The 17,395-nt window shown below is 50.6% G+C and overlaps 1 protein-coding gene across 2 annotated transcripts in view; it reads left to right on the forward strand.

Moving 5' to 3' along the window:
• Positions 1 to 17,395, forward strand: part of SMPD3 (sphingomyelin phosphodiesterase 3) — an 83,827-nt gene that overhangs the window by 37,212 nt on the left and 29,220 nt on the right. The window contains exon 1 of one of the 2 annotated variants that reach the window (XM_040253279.1): positions 17,070 to 17,151. The exons of the other annotated variant lie outside the window; for it this stretch is intronic. The gene's annotated coding sequence lies outside the window, so the exon portion shown is untranslated. Of the gene's footprint in view, positions 1 to 17,069; positions 17,152 to 17,395 lie in introns of those variants that run through there. 2 annotated transcript variants of the gene reach the window in all.

Genomic DNA, 17,395 nt, shown 5'->3' on the forward strand with positions numbered 1-17,395 from the left:
ATTGGGGGGCAGTGGCAGCCATTATGACTGATTACTTCTGGATTCACAGCTATGTTTGGGGATTGCCAGCCACTGGAAATCTGTTGAATGTCCTGATCCTGACCTTTTATATGTTTGGTGTTAGGTGGTCTGATCACTTGTGGGACTTGAGGGCTGTCACCCAGGCTGTGGACTTCCTTCCCGCCCATGCCCAAGGGCTGTGTCTGGCAGCCAGGAATGGCAAATATCACGGCACTGGGGCACTGGGCTAGTGAGGACTCATGGTTCTATGAGGCGCTATGAGGGGGAACTTGACTGTCAGTAAAATGTTTCTCTGTGTCCTCATCATCCCCTCATTCCTCGTAATCTGCATGTCATCGCCATCCCTCTGCCATTCCTCTCCAGCACAGCTCTGGCCCTGTCGCCCCAGCCTCCACGTGATGCACTTGCCCAGCGATCTCCTGCCTCATCTCCTCCCTCCCGTCACCTCTTCTAGATGCATCTAGATGCATCACTGCTTCGAGATGACCGCCCTCCCCACAGCACTACCTTGGGCTTGTTTCTCTGCTCAGCAAATGCCCCTTTAAGTCGCTCAGTTGTGTCTGACTCTGCGACCCCATGGACTGTAGCCCGCCAGGCTCCTCTGTCCATGGAATTCTCCAGGCACAAATACTGGAGTGGGTTACCATGCCCTTCTCCAGGGGATCTTCCCAATCCAGGGTCTCCCGCACTAGAGGCAGATTCTTTACCATCTGAGCCAGCAGGGAAGCCCTTGGCTCTTCATAAACTTCCTGTTGCAACCAACCCTTACCAGCCTCCTGCCTCTGTGGCTTCCTTGGTCCAGGCCCATATTTGCAGCTGCCAGTCACCTTGAATTCATCATGTCACAGAACACACTTCCTCCATACCCTTATTCCTACTCAAGGCACACTGGCCTCCCAGCCACCCTGTCTCCAAACCTGGTGATCAGACTCCCGAATTCCTTGGGTCTGCACATCACTTCCACTTCTACCCCCCAACTCCCACCCTCTGCACTTCCTGATAGCCATCCACCTGCCCTGGGGTCTCTGGGGTATCAGAGCCCCTTCCCGTGGGTACTACCAGGACAGAGCAGGGAGGGAGCTTCATTTCACAGAGTCAGAAGTTGAGATAAAGCTTGGGGCTCACTTTAGTCACCCAGCTGGTTTTAGAAGGATGCTCTGCATGTTGGCTATGCCTTCCTCTGCTGCTGCCTCCTCCTCATCTTTCATCTTTACCCATTGTCACTTCCACCTACCCCACCTTGATTCTTGTGGGTGGCCCAGCTGGCCATCAGCTCAGCCTCAGTCCAAACCCTGCCCTTTCCTCTCTCACCCATCGCTCCCCACACCTCCATCTATGACTGCAGGGGAGGCAGAGGTGACTAAGCCAGGAGTCAAGACAGGGGCTTGACTGGGCCCCACAGGCCTCCATCCTCAACTTTAGCGGTCACATTGGCAGAGGATGGTGAAGGCTGTCAGGGAATTGCCCTCAGACCCCAGCCCTTGGCCCCTACCTGGTCAGGTAGCATGACCCCTGTAACTGGAGCTCCCCACTCCAACCCCATAGCAATGCCCCAGTACCAAGTGCCCCAGGAGTTTGTGCGGCCTCTGGTCACTGGATTGAGGTGGTTCTGACAGGAAGACAGGCCTCCAGGAGCAAGGGGACTGGGTTGACCCTCCCCACAGGTACAGCCACCTGAGGGATGGCACACAGGCTGGCGCTGTCTGGACACTGCCTGCACCACCCCCACCCCACCCTTCCCCATGACCTCAGGGGCATTCAGATCTTAGGCCAGTTCAGCTACATGGTCTCCTCCTGCCGCTTTCTCATTCTGGTCACTCTTCACACCTTCATGCTGAGCAGCCCCCACTCTCTTGTGGCGGCCGCCAAGCTGGCTGGCGGAATCCTCACTTGGGCAGAACCCCAGCATCTGCTGCGGAGTCTGAGCGACTCCTGACGGCACATTTCAGATGCCGTGGTCCAGCTGTTAGGAGTCCTCACTCTGCCTAAACTCTCTCCATCCACTGCAGACTCAGGGCCCACCCTTGCAACCAATACTGCTATCACTGTTTATTTTACCTGACTTACTTGTTGGCCCTTCCTCTGGCTTATAAGTTCTTTTCCATGTCTGGGCAACTTTGCAACTAACAAACAAAAAAACTAGGACCTACTCCAGTATTTCCATCCATGGTGGTAGAGAAACAGATAAAATGATTCTCAGTGGAACCCTGACCCTGAAATCTGCGCCCAGAGCCCTGTGGAGCAGGGCCTAATGCCTGTGGAGCAACACTAACGCCAGCCCTTGTGTGACATTTGTGTGTACGGCTCTGTGCTGTAAGCCTTCTCTGGGGGCCTTCACAGCACTCAATTCGCAGCCCTCAGGGGACAGGGAGGGCAGTCAGAGAGCCCCACTTCTCGCACAGGGTCAGCCAGGCCACAACGCTTCCCTGAGTGGCTGATAACCTCAGCGTCTCCTCCATCGAGGGAGTGAGGACTTGGAGGGTCCTTCAGCCTCCAGGGGAGGGTCACCAGCACAGTAAACCACAGCTACGGGAGCCTGGGCTCCAAGCCAGACACTGCAACAGGACTTCGAGAGGCCTTTACCTTCCGCACCCCTTGATCCAGTGTTACTGAGCAACTATGCCAACCCCCACTTCAGAGATGCCCCCTGCCATCCTGCCCAGACCAGCGCTCCCACCTCAGACGCAACTGCCCCCACAACACACACCCAGTGTGGGACCCAAGGGACCCACACAGCCTACCCCGGCCACAGGCCACATCCTGCTGGCAGAGGCATCCCCCTTCCTGGGGGCTTGACGTCCACATCACAGCCTCCCGCATGGCGCCCCCAGCATTCCTGACCTCAGGGGCCTCCACGAGACCCTGCCTGTCTGAACCCAGGGCTCCACCCTGTGGCAAAATCATTCTCTGCAGGGCCAAAACGAGCCCTCGAGGGACTCCTCAAAGAAAAGGGTGAAACAGAAAGGCTCTTCAGAGCGGCTCAGGAATCTGCACTGGGGATAAAAGGCGGCTGCAAACTAGCTGGTGGAATGTGGCGCCTGCTCGAATCTCACCCTAAAGCCTGCTGGGAAGACAGCTAGAGACAGGTCAGCGCTGTCACTGAGGGTCCCTCCCCCACCTCACCGCTGGCAGGGCCACAGGAGAACCGACACAGCCTGCAGAGCCCTGCAGTCAGCGTTCTGTCAGAAGGGCCACAACGGAGCTTTTGAAAAAGAAGTCCAACGTCACAACTGCACCCACTCATCCAACTCTTCATAACTACGTGCCCCTGGCCCCACCCCGGCAGGTCCATCCAGGAGTTCTCCACCACGAAAGCTCAGATTTGACCGTGGCCACTGAGAGTTGGGAAAATGCTCCCACTAAGTTGCTCCCATGAACAGTGGTTGGCATCTTATGATACGTTTCCCATTTTTAGTTTGTGAGCTATTAGCATCCAACTCCATCCAGCTGAGTGGCTGCTAGGAGCCACTATTAGGACTAGGCGTCCCGGCGTGTTGGGACTGTGTCCTTGCCCTCCTGGAGTTCTCAGCCCTGGAGAAACAGAGCCATGGTTGAGTTCTTTATGTGCACGATGTACCAGGCACTGGTACAGAGAAGTAGGACACGGCCTCTTCCCAAGGACAGGCCAGGCACACCAAATGCCTGGGTCCTGGTCATGACTGTGGCTCGCTCACCACTGAATTGATTTATTCAACAATAAAGTGACTGCATCAGAGCCACCCCAGGTTCACCACCCAGATCTTAGTGAATGTATCAGTCATTGTTGCCTAAGCTTTGCATCTCACCGCAAAATTTCAAAATCCATCCTTCCTTTTCCAGATATTAAAAAAAAATCTTTCCCCCCATTTTCACAGACGTTTCCTCTGCCTCTTACTTTTATAAATTCACAAATAATCAAATCTCGTGAGTTGACATGCTTTGTCCTAAACGTAGCTGAACCTATGTAATTGATTGTTTTCCCTCTTCACCTTGGATTCCAGGGAGTTCAGGATTAAATTTAGAGCTTGATCACAGAAGGTTAGTCGCTGGAGTTAGAAATTTTGTATTCTCTTTTCTGACTGGGTTTTAATTTCCCATTTCTATTTTAATAACTTCACTGTCATATCTTTTGTTATAAGCCTCCAAAACCCTTTTTTGATAAGAGGCGGAGAATGAACAAAGTCAATTTTTAAAAGGCATATACCCTCCAGGTATTCTTTCAAGAGGTTATTGATCATTTAAATTATCCTTTTCTGAGGAAGATGGCTTTAATTTATACCTATAAGGAGCATTCTCTGTACTTCCAGCATGCTGTCTCAGATGTGAATTTTACAAATTGATGAGGACAGTTCTCATTGCCTACATTCTATTTTCCCTAAATGCCTTTAGTAACCTGTGTGTGAATCAATGCAGCCTGCCAAGCTCCATTTATGATTAAGCATTAATTATAATATGCCTGGCCCTGTACCTCAAAGGTTAATCTCAAGCCAAAATGTGTGTCCCCTTTCATCTTTTCCTGACCAAGCCTCTGCCTCCTATCTGGCCCCCACACTCCATCCTCACTGGGAAGTAATCGGAAGACCGTGTTAATGAACAAACAGCCTGGAATACCCATCTGATTTTAGATTTCCCGCAGGCGAACATTAAATCCTGTCTCTACCACCAACCTCTCCCCAACCACCACCAACCCGTGCTCTGCTGTGCTGCTTTGAGTGACTTTCATGCCTAACAGCTGATTCTGTTCAGCAAAATGTTTGTAAATGTCAGTGACCGTGTCTCTTCCACGCTACGGTGAGCTCCCGCCCCCTGAAACTGTGTTTTCTGAGGCTTTTGTGTCTCCTAATGGCGCCTGGAACATTTTGAACATGATAAGGAACTCAAATAAAATGAACAATAAGCGTTCTCAACCAGCTAGAGCTTTTGAAGAGGCCCTTAATGAAAACACTGAGCTGCATCAACGTGTGATAAAGGCAAACATCTGGAAATGCCAGCGGCAGATGTCCGATCCTGCTGAGGCTGATGAATGGGCACCAAGCTCTGTGGGGCTCATCTGGGCCTGCTGCTACCTCAGCGACAGCCGTCCCCCTTCCCAGGACACCATCTGGGCTGGAGAGGGCTGAGAATGCCAGCGTGCCCACTCACTAGCCTGAGCCATCCCAGTCGACCACTGAGAGGGGATTGTGCCCAGTCTCCAAGGAAGAGGAGGGGCAGGTTAAATGTATCTTCTCTTTCACTTTTCCATTTCACGGAAATATATTTTCTAGATGAAAGTGTTAACTATACCATAGGCACCATCAAATGGCACTAAGTGATAACTAAATGCTCAGGAGGCTGACGTGTATAGTGTTCCAAGTGGCTCTCTGATTTATTACCTAATTTAGATAAATGGCAAATAGTGGTATCGTAATAGCCCCCTTTTATTCTGGTTTACGCCTCATTGTCTCTGGGTGTAGAATAAGACATGAATCATCAGACAGGCCCCATGGGAAGAATGGCAGACGGGCTAAGAGCACAGGCTCCAGCATTAGACCCATGGGGCTTAAAACCCCAGCCCCGCTGCTGAGCAAGGGCTAAAGCCGTGACTGCTGAGGGCTTCTGGAATGGGACCAGGGTTAAGTACAGAGTGAGGTGAACCCCTTGGCCCCATGTCCAGCATAAAGCATGGGCTCCACCTGTGCTGGCTGTTGTTAAGTCTTGGATTGAGGGCTGAGGGATGACTGGATCTCCACTCTCAGAGGTGAGGGGCACTTGAGCCCCCAAATTGTACACAGTGAGGAGAGGGTATGAACCAGGGGTTTTACTATGAAAGGGTAGCCCCTGTGGAGTGCCATCCTGTGGCTGAGATGGCATCTCTCCAGGGCCCTGGCCATGTTTACTTACATTTCCGAAAGAGGAAAAGGCCTTTCAGGCTACGTGTTTTGCTCCAAGTCACTATTTTCTTCAAGGAGTATAGCTTGGCTCCTCATGAGGAACATAAGGCCTCCCAGACAGAATGACTTTGTGTGTCTCCTTTCATGAAGGAGGCAGTCTTGGGAACCATGTGGTCCTGCCATGGGGACAGAAGACACAGGGCAGCCAGGAGTCCTAAGGATGTGACCCCAAACCTTTATCAAAACACCTGCCTTGTGGGGAAGTAACCTCGCTGTCTCTACCCATAGTGCCTCAGATGTAGGTCTCTACTAAAAGCTACAAATTCCAGAAATAAGTTAAAAATCAAATCATCAGAAGAGGGAAATCCCATTTTCTAAGAGTTACCAAGTGTCTGGGTAAGAGCCAGAGTCTATCCCAGCCAGGCCCACAGGCCCTCACAAGTCTGCACACATGTGACCAAGGTTACAGCGATTGCCCCACTTCTGGTGTCGCCAAGAACAAGGTCTCCTGCAGAGTGTTCCAAGTCACTGGAGGGGCCCCGCCAAGTATCTGTGCCTTTTCATTTCCAATTCAGGCAGAGAGCTTTCTTGTCTATGCTCTATTCTTGGAAACAGTGTTTCAGGCTGTCATGATCCCCCTGATTCTGTACTGGGCTGTGCTGTGCACAGCCTCTTTGGGCAGGAACCTCATGACAGGTGGGCTAGAGACACAGGTGCTTGCCTCCTGCTCCTGAGGGACCTAGACTCGTCCAGCAGTCCCACTAATAAAAGTTCACCCCACCCAGAGTCTCCTTGTGCCCCAGCCTTGCACACTTACCCTTGCATCTGCTGAGCTGTGATCATGGGTAGTCCAGGAGGAAACACAGTAACCAGGCCAGGGATGGCCTGCTGCCCCTCATCCCAGGACTGGCACTCCCTGCAGAGTGAAGCCCCTAGGTGTTCTGAGAGTTCCTCAAGGGCCTTGGCCCATTCAGTCACGAGCATTCTGTAAAAATGGGGATCTTCTCTCCTCCACTTAGGAGGATCCAGTGATGTATCCTTCAGGGTGCTGGCCCAGCCTTGGGGCTGAGGGAAGCCGGGGTGAATTATCCTGCAGACGATCAAACATCAGCAAATCCACTCTAATCCATTTCATTTAAAACTTTTGTTTTCCATAAAGAATTAAGCTAGGAAAGAATTTAATCATACCAGATCCACTTCCAAAATGGTTACAGATTCCATAATCAAGAGTAGTGATTAGGGAAAAAAAAAGACCTAAAAAACTCAAAAACCCTGGATGTTGAGAACTCCTGTTTGGCACCTAACTGATCAAAGCAGGCTTCCTGACTCCAAGCAGTAGTCTTCCTCTGGGTTAGGAGGAGAAAGACAAATGGAGGGGAGATCAGGACACTTTTCTTTACACAGAAGGCAGTTCTGACCTGCAGCAAATTTGCACTGGTGTCTTCTATGAGCCTGATGACTCAGTGGTAAAGAATCCTCCTGCCAACGCAGAAGTCCTGGGTTGGATCCCTGGGTTGGGAAGATCCCCCAGAGAAGGAAATGGCAACCCACTCCAGTGTTCTTGCCTGGAAAATCCCATGGACAGAGCCTGACGGGCTACAGTCCACGGTGTCACAGAGGTGGACACGACTGAGTGACTAAACTGTTGAGTCATCATGGGGAACAAGACAGACACAGTCTCTGCCTTGATGGGCTTCACCTCCTGTTGGAGGAGGAAAGACAATACAGAACTGCATACTGTGTGAAATGGTGATATTCGGGAAAGGAAAGTGGAGCCAAGTAAGGGCATAGAGAGTGGTGGAAAGAGTGTTATTTTATATAGGTGGTAGAAGCCATGTCAAGGAGATGATGTTTGAGCAGGGACCTGAATATAGTGGACAGGTGTGCTGTGTGGATAGCCCCTGGGACAGAGGTGGTGGTTACAAATCTCATCTCCAGCTTCAAAGAAGCAAGACTAGCTCCTCATCATTCCAGGAACAAAGCCTCCTCACTAGCAAGTCAGCAGAGCTGGTCTCAGTCCCAGGGACCCATTCTTGCCCTTCTCAGCATCTTCCTGGAAGCCTCCTAATTCAGCACACACTGGCTTCCAGGGGAATGATGTGCCAACTTGGGGGTGAGTCCTGGACTGAGATACCAGCATCCGAAAGGAAAGGCTCTACCCAGCCATTGCCTTTAACACTCAGTTACAGCACCCACTGGGCTGGGTAACCAGTCAGACCTTGGGAAGGCCACCCACACCGTCCACCACCAGCATGACCACGTCTGCCGAGCTCACGTGAGCCCTGCTCTGCGGGGCTCCCACGACCGGAGCCAGAACACTACGGCCCAACTGAGAAATGATTCCAGCCTAAGCTTGTCCTCTTACTCCTTGTGCTCAGTTGTATCTGACTCCTCTCGACCCTACGGACTGTAGCCCACCAGGCTCCTCTACCCATGGGATTCTCCAGGAAAGAATACTGGAGTGGGTTGCCATTTCCTTCTCCAGGAGATCTTCCCAACCCAGGGATCGAACCTTGCATCTCTAGCATCTCCTGCACTGGCAGGTAGATTCTTTACCACTGGCACCACCCGGGAAATCCTCAGCTTGTCCTCAGATGGTGACAAATGTACCCTCCAGGATCAATCCCAGGTCCACAGCCCTTAGCACCTGGATGCAGTCCTCGTCTAAGGCCTGGTATATCTCACACCACCCCCATTTGATGGGGGAGAGATACTGAGGGTGCTGTGTCACTCAGGGCTCAGTTAGGAAGGCAGCACCATACAAGCATGATGGCATGAGATATTTGTTATGGAGTTAGACCTTACCAACTGTGAGAGCAGCTGGGGAAGCACAGTCCTAAAGAGGGACTTGACGGATCAGAGGAAAGTCGCTAGCTGGCCCCGGTGTGGGTGGGGGGTGTTCTTCCTTGCAGAGGGGTCTAGAAGCCAGGCTTCTGCAGCAAAGGGAGGCTGGGGTAGGAGTCTGTGGAACGTTGTTGGCTCTTAGTGGCCACCATCTCTGTGAGCTTGCAGAGCTTGCACTCCCTGGTGGTCAGCTGGGCTGGCAGTTGGGAACAAAGTGGGGACCAAAATTTCATTCTGATCTGGAAGTAACAGATCCAATCAATCCTTACTAATCTGATTATGATCTGGCCTATGTGAATCCCAAACTACCAGTTAGCAGAGAAATTCTTTCCCACTCAGAGCTGGTCAGACATTTTCTATGTCCACAAACTCCATGGCTGAGAATTTTATGATCCTCAGGCACAGAAAGCCATTTACTGGCTGATCTCCCAGCTTCGGTTTTGAACAGGGCAGTGTTCCAGGGTTCTAGGCACCTCTGTCAGGACTGAAAAGATGAGACCATAGCAGGATGAGGCTGCAGGTGTGCATGTGGCCAGTCTGAAAGTCACCCCCATCTACATTCGGGACACATGACTGTGTATACCTATAACGTATGGCACTGAGAAAGTTTCTCTTCCACTTAATCTTTTTTAAAGCTCTCAGAAAGTACTGGTTGGTTCTTCTTATGAGTCTAATCCAACCATCACTGTTGTCTAACTCACTGGACCAGCTTCTGTATCTTGATAAATGTTGATAGAGTCTCTCCATTGAATTAGCAGCTGATTATATCTGATTTACCCTTTAACAGGGTTAGGTCCATTTCCTGGCATGTAGCAGGAAGGCCTGATGGTCACCAAGCTGATCACAATTGCTTCTTAAATTGCAGTCTAGATGGGTCACGCTAACAGGTCCCCCAACTAAAAAGGACATCCAAGAGGACCTGGGAAAGACTTGACAAGAAGCACCATGGCTGCCAGTACCTCCACAGAGCCCTTGACCCTCACCCAGGACCACATCACCCCTGATGCTGACATCTGAGGGTGCCCTCTTCCAGAGACCACTTGCCAAAGGCAGGAGGTGAGACCAGGATGCTCTGTGACAGGATAGATTGAGAAGCTCTCTGGTTTCAGAATCAGATGGACCCGGGTTCAAATCCCAACTCCTCCCTTGTGATCTCAGGCAGCGTGTTTTACCTCTCTGGGCCTCAGTTTCCTCATCTGTAAAATGGTTAACAATAGTAGTTGACCTGCTATGATGTCAGATGGGGAGGTGTGGCGATGTCAGGAACTCAGTCTCAGACCCACAAAGCCAACGGTTTTGCAGTATCACAGGCTTCACCAACCTGCTGTGTTTGTAACAAGGCGCTCCTCTCTGGACGCGGTCATTTCAGAAGCGATGTCGATACCCGGCTGCTGGTCAAGTCCTCTGATCAGTAAGGACAGGGAACTGGGCAGTCTGGACAAAAAGCAGCCAAGTGGGCTCTGAGTCATCCAGGAGCCACGGGGACCACCATCCTCCCCCTACAGTGCAGTCAGCTATGTCTGGGGGAGTCTGGGCCTGGAGGGTCCTGGTATGTCAGTGTCCCCAAGATGGAATGGATGTCATTTAGCTCTTCTGACTCTGTGGGACTAGAAGGGGTCCCCTCCACTCCCCCTCCCCTCCATCCCATGTAGCAGCCATGGTGGGGAGAATTGGGGTGGGGGGGACTCCGCTGTCATCCTGTTTACATACAAACCTGTGGGACCAGGACCAATACCCATTCAGGGGGTGACATGTGTGTAGTGCAGCATCAGGCCACCGGGCAGCGGAAGCTGGCCCCTTCCACCTCACCCTCCACACCTCCACCTTGAACCCAGAGTAGGAGCCCAGCTAGACAGAGAGGCCAGAAGTCCCCACCTGGGGGATATGAGCCTTACCCTGCAGCCCAGCCAGGCTTGATTTTGAATCCTGAAGTGACACCCCCCAACCCTGCAAACTCCCATCCAGGTAAATAAAAGTGTTAGTCACTCAGTCATGTCCAACTCTTTCTCATCCCATGGACTATATATATAGCCCACCAGACTCCTCTGTCCATAGAATTCTCCAGGCAAAAATACTAGAGTGGGTAGCCATTTTCTTCTCCAGGGGATTTTCCTGACCCAGGGATCAAACCCAGGTCTCCCGTGCTGGAGGCATAGTCTTTCATCTGGGCCACCAGGGAAGCCAGAGGGACAATTTTCTTCCTTCAGTGGTCAAATGAGAGGCCAAGAGCCCAGGCAACTGGGGAGAAGCTTCGAGGCCTGAGGAGGCCTGGAGGATCTGTTCTGTCTGTTCTGAGCCAGAAGCTACAGGCTCGGTGTTTAAAAACATTTGAATCAACAGAGGAACTGTTTATCAATATTTAAAAAAAGAAATGTAATTAGAGGTTGGCGCACCCTGAGGGCTCCAGGCCATATATGTCAGGGTTCCTTGATCTGGAGCCTGGGGGCGGGGGGGTGGGGGGAGGACAGGGTGAAAAGAGACCATAGACATGGCCTGCTATACCGCAAACCCCACTGGGCAGGGCTCCCAGTCGAGGATGATGAAAGCCGCTGTGGTTGATGAAATGGCATTTCACATGCATCCACATTTTTCTCTTCTAGGTGGTTTTTCTTTCTAAACTTGGGAATATGGACATTCTATTTTAAAGACATTAATTACTGTCCAATTTTAATGTAACTAGTACGAACAAAAAACCCCAACTTTGAACCAAGGAAAGGAAACAAAAGTAAATTTATGGGGTGATTCCGTGTTCACATCCCTCAAGACTGCCTGTGGACATTAGTCTAACGCATTTATTTCTGGTCAAGAAAAGTGAATACCTGGCATTTTGGTGGTGGTTTCTGGAGAACGAGCTGAGGGCTGGCTGAATCTGCCTCGGAGACGCCAGCTTGGGACACCTCAGGGCAGGATGCCTCATCCAGGCTCAAAGAGGTAGTGTGAGGAAGGTAAAAATAGAGAGGGACTCGGCAGCAGCTTTGACACACGGTTTTCTCATCCCAGGGACTGCCACGTAGGGCCCTCCTGTTTCAGCTATTCTGAGGGAAACAAAAAAAATTAAGACTATCTGAGAACTAAATAAAAACAGTGCTATATCTTAGCTTCCTTTTTTTTTTTTTTTCTTCTGCATTCTTCCGCCTTTTCCCAAGTGCTCTTTTTGGCTCCTCTTTCCTCACTAGGCCAAAAATGGGATAAGTCTCCAGGTCTGTCCTTGACCTCTTTCTTTCCTCCTACTGCCTTCCTCAAGAATGGTGTCTACAGCTGTGGCTTCAGCTTGGGGTCCACGTGGCCACAGCCCTGCACGTTCCAGGCACTACCTGCCTCTTTGACAATCCCCCTCCCACCACAAGACCCCAACATCCTGCAACCAGATTTGGCATCTCCCTCTGGAGGGTCACACTTGGGGTTCATTGCTGCCCCCATGTGTCAGTCCCCTTGGCCTTGTCAGTATGCAGGTGGCTAGGTCCCAGCCCCTTCCGAGCTCACCTGGGAGGCAGGGCTGGGAGCTTCCGCAGGAGGCCCTAATACTGAACACTGGGGGAAATCAGGAAGGCTTCCCTGAGGAGGAGACTTTTCAGCTGAGGAGCTACCAGCCAAACAAGGTGGGGGGACTTCCAGCACGAGGGGACAGAGTGAGGAAAGACCTGCCCTGAGAGAGACAGGGACCACAAAGGAAGGAGGAGACTAGCAGAGAACGAATTGGGAGAGGACAGTGGGCTCAGGGCAGGGATTTTATTCTGGGGGCAATGAAAGTGTGTTAAGCTTGGAAGGTGCTCAGGTTTGCATGCAGAAAGATCACTTTGGTTTCTGGGTGAGAACAGATGGTTGGGGGGCCAGGCTGAAGGAGCAGGTAAGATAAACTGAGCTTGGCCAGCATGTCCCCTCAACCCCTCCCTGGCCCCACGACTAGGGCTCTATCTGGCTCCTGCTGGCTCTATCCTTCCGAGCCTCACAAGCTGTCTGTCCAAGGCAACAGCCCCATCCACACTCTGGTGCTAAGTTCCCCAGGGACAGAGGATGAGGGCATCAGAGAGGGGAAGGTGGAAGCTACAAGGCTTCCCAGACCCCTGGGGTGTTCGTCCCTGGACTGCACATGCCTCTGTGGCATTAGGGAGTCCTGGGTGGGGGGTCAAAACCTGAGCCAGGAGGGGGCCATCAATAAGTCCTCCCAACAGAGTCTGGGCTCTGCCACTCTCTAGCTGTGTGACTTGGACATGTCACTTACCCTCCTCAAGCCTCTGTTTCCAAGTATGGGAACAATAATACCCAACCTTCCCAGGCTGTTCAGAGAATTAAACAAGTGGTTCTGCATGCAATATCCTCAACACACTTTCCGGCACACGGTGGGTGCCCCCTAAACGTGGGTGATGGTGATGGTGCGATCTCAGCCAGCTGCAGGCACTAGGCACTGCCACCACACACGGGAGTTCACATGGGTCCTTTCACCTTTAAGGGAGCCTAATCAATGCACTAGTTCAAACAGTGGGGAGTTTTCTCACAGCTCCTGCTGTGCCACCTGGAATGTACAGGGGAACTGAACCTTCTGGAACTTCCGGAACTGAACCTGGCTAGAAACCATTTTATTATTTCAACCAAGGTTCCCTGAGTGCCTCTCAGGGACTGGCTCAGTGCTTGCTGCTTTGGGGGCTCTGAGCTGCCAGCACAAAGCCCAGTAGGGGTGCAACTGAAGGGAGGGGCTTGAGAGCTGCAGTGCTGAACCTTAGAGGCTGGCTGCCAGGTAGACCAGCTGGGGAGGGTGTTCCAGATACAGGGGACAGCATGTGCAAAGGCACAGAGGCGTGAAAGAGCATGGCATGTTCCAGGAAAGAGGAAAGCCACAGGTTGAGGCCATCCGAATGAATCATGACAGAACCGAGGCTGTGGAGGGCAGGGCCCCCAAATCAGGCAAGGGAGGCGGATTTTCTGGGTGTGGAGGGAGATTTGAGGTGCTGGCCAAGGGCAGGAGGAACTCAGATTGCTTGTGGTGGGGATCACGGGCTTGGACTTGGAGCATGAAGGTGCCACACGTAGGCTGGGGGACTGTGCCACCATGCTGGCAAGAAATGAGGAGGCCTAAGTGAAGATGACAGCCAGAGAAAGGGGAAGCAGGGACTGAAAATGGACCACAGAGCTGGGAGGGACTGCCTCTGGACGGGACAAGGTGAGGGAGAGGAAGAGGCCAAGGCACAAGCTCTGCCCACAAGACTGCAGGGGTCAGGCCTGTGGGGCTGGGAGCAGGGAGGGCGGGGCGGGGGGTGGGGCAGTGGTCCCTGGAGGCAGGACTCTGGCCCCTGCCTTCTCTCCACTGCTTTCAATCTCCTCTCTTTCTCTCTTCTTTAAGCGCCATCAATAGGAAAGCAAATACTTTTTAAATTGTTTAATATATTTCCTTGATTTTCAGTTCAGTTCAGTTCAGTCGCCCAGTCAGGTCCGACTCTTTGAGACCGCATGAAATGCAACACGCCAGGCCTCCCTGTCCATCACCAACTCCCAGAGTTTACCCAAACTCATGTCCATTGACTCAGAGATGCCATCCAACCATCTCATCCTCTGTTATCCCCTTCTCCTCCTGCCCTCAATCTTTCCCAGCATCAGGGTCTTTTCATGTTTTTACTATGTTTTCTATTTCTTCCTCAAACAGAAAAGCAAAATTACTCACACATGAGCACTCATGTGCATGAATCTCTTGATGTTTATGTTCCCTTGATGTATTAAAATAAAAGTGGGGGGGGCATCATTTCAGGTACCAGGATGAGGCTTGGCAACATCCTTTGGTGCCCAGCTGGCCCTGGGTGCCCTCCCCTCACCACAAGAGAGCCCAGGCTGGTGGCCACAGCCAAGCTTATTACTCAAGGGCTCGAATGAGACCCTGACATTACAGCTCTTTACCTGTGGGATCTGCCAATCTTCCCTTGAAACCAGAGGGCAAGTTTTCAAATCCCAGGATGATGACATTTTGATAAAGTTAAAAAAAAAAACAACTGATTTCACTTTGCAAGACAAACAGCTAATAAAACAAGATCTTTTTGGTAACCACCCATACAGCAATCAATCTGTCACTCGGAAGGCTGTTTCCTGAGAGGTGTGAAATAAGGCCACCCTGGCGTGCTATGGGAACAGAAAGCCCCCACCCAGAAGACACCTGCCACCCCAAAACAGGGAAACAATCCAATTTAGAGCACAGGAAATACACAGCTAATTAGCTGCTCAATCAATACTGACTTTTGAAAGACGAGCAGGAGGTATCTTCCAGTGTTTACATGCAGCCACTCACACGTCATGAATATATCTCACCTCTGTTTCTTTTCAACTCCATTCCTATTGGAAACAAAGCAAAAAAGCATTTCCCACCCTAGGGGCTTGCAGACTGAGCTGCACCAGAGAACTGTTCTGTGCTGCAGCCGTTCAAGTAAGAACTTGAAGGGTCAACACCAACAAATATCAAAAGGACAGGTTTTAGTCATAAAATGAATCCCCTCTGTGCCCATCTGAGGTCAGAATCAAGACTCTCTCATTCACTCCATCCTCCCATCTCTGCTTCATGTTTCTTCCACCTTTATTTTCCCTTAGTCCTAATTTTCTCACTCCTTAAAAAATAAAATTAAAAAAACCTTAGTACATTGCACATGAAACATCTTTTCAAAAACAAGATGCAATAAGTCTTAGTTAATCAGAATCTCCCTCAAAGCAGCTCTAACCGCACATTTCTGAGTTAAACTTGGAAGGGAAGCAGTTACCACAAGCTAGGTGCTGAGCAGCAGTGTCTGCACACAGTGGGCCCTCAAGAAACATCAATTAACTTGTTTTTTAGATGATGGAATCTACAAAGCCTCTGGAGCAAGTAAGGCAAACTTAGTAGTAACTACTTTGAAAGAAATACATGACCAAAATACTATTAATGGGAATGGATCAGAATGACAACAACAAATGGCTGTAATTCCATGACTATAAAAGAACTGAAAACATCTGGATGTAGCAGTTTGCATAACTGAAACAACAGAACAAAGGAAACAGTGATGTTGAGGATAAAAGAAAACATCCAGCCAGAAACGGAGACACAGAAAACAAAGAGAGGCGTAAATAACTGATTTGAAAAATGGGAAATGGGGTTGAAGCCCCCAAAATAGGAGAGAGAGTGATGAATGGGGTGGGGTATATGATGAGGGAAACATCTGGAAAGAAATAACACAAGAAAAGTTTCCAAACATGAAAAAACAGTTCAGCCTAGAACTAAAGTACACACACTGCGCCTTTCAAGTTTGACTCTCAAGGAAAGAAATAAACATTTGCCAGTTATATTTTTGAATGATAAATTATCTGGCAAGCTGAAATGGAGAGAAGGTCTTTTGAAATTAAAATGACAAAAGGACTAACATCTTGAGAGCTGAAGCTGAACCTAAGGGGAAAATGTGCAATTCTACCCATATATTAGTTATGCTCTGAAACAAGATTTGTTCTGTTCAAGTGAAAAGAAGAAACAAACTCCTCTCACTAGCCACACCTAGTAGCTACTCTAGGATACGTCTGCATCCCCTCTAAGGTCCCAACCAAATGCACCGACTGGCCATCTCAGCTTACCTGTCCAGCCATGCCTCTTCCCTTATCTCTCTTTTGGGTTTCTAGGGGTAACTCCTTCACCAGAGTTCAGTCAAGACATTTCCCCAAGGCCAGCAGTTGCTCCCTACCTTCACCTCAAGGGGTTTCTGCCAACCCAACTTAGTCTCAGGTCTGCACGAAGTCTGACTTTGACACTCAACTAAAGGGCTGTGTGACTTTGTGTAAGTTACCAAACCTCTCTGGGCTTGAACCTTGTTGACAGTAACCTGACTCCATCATCATCACGTGGATAAATAAATCAGCTTCTTAGGTGCTAGAACCTTTGCAAACATTATTTCTGAACCTATGAAGTCAGTGTTATTATCCTCATTTTAAGAAAGCAGAAACCGAGACTTGGTGAGACGCCCTGCTTGATGCCCACTACTTACTGGTCTTGGGAGCAGGTCCATCCAACTCCACAGTTGGTTCTGCTGCACAGGCAGCCTGTGTCTCAGGACAGGAAGAGGTATCCAGGAACCCGGACCAAGCTCCGTGTGTCTGGGCACGTGGTCTCACTTGGAGCAGCACGTCCATCAGGGGTCATCCCAGGTGCTGGTCTGTGGTCTAGGGGCCTGTGGGCTTGAGGTTCACGGTGAACAAGCAGGCAGGCGCGTGCTTAGGACCACTGCTGGCTCGGCAGACACTGCCTGGCTGTGCTGGGTAAATGGCCCACTTTCCATGCCCGCCCCCCGTCCCCCACCCCAGACCCTCCCACTGCCTATTTAAGCAACAGGCCCTGACTCCACTGGCCCCAGACACCGCCAGCTTCCGGAGCTAGGAGAGCAGTGCTGCAGGCCTCGCTCACTCAGGATGAAAGGTCCTTCTGTTTCACCATTTCCTACCGGTGCGTTCTGAATAATGATGCTGAGCTGGGTTGTAGTGGGAGCTGATTCTGCTCGCCTAGGAGTGTAGTGAGATGTATAACTGGCAGAGGGAGGTTCTGATTGAATTTTTCCCATTTCTAATCCCTGACTTGATGTGATCTTATTTTCAAAGAGGGAGAAAGGCTGCAGTTTGTTAAAGGACAGAGGGGAGCATATTTCAAAACAAGGTCTGGCTCAGAATACCAGTGCTCTGACATGTTTTTC

Source organism: Oryx dammah, unplaced genomic scaffold (genome assembly GCF_014754425.2).
Source record: "Oryx dammah isolate SB20612 unplaced genomic scaffold, SCBI_Odam_1.1 HiC_scaffold_13, whole genome shotgun sequence".
NCBI lineage: Eukaryota > Metazoa > Chordata > Mammalia > Artiodactyla > Bovidae > Oryx > Oryx dammah.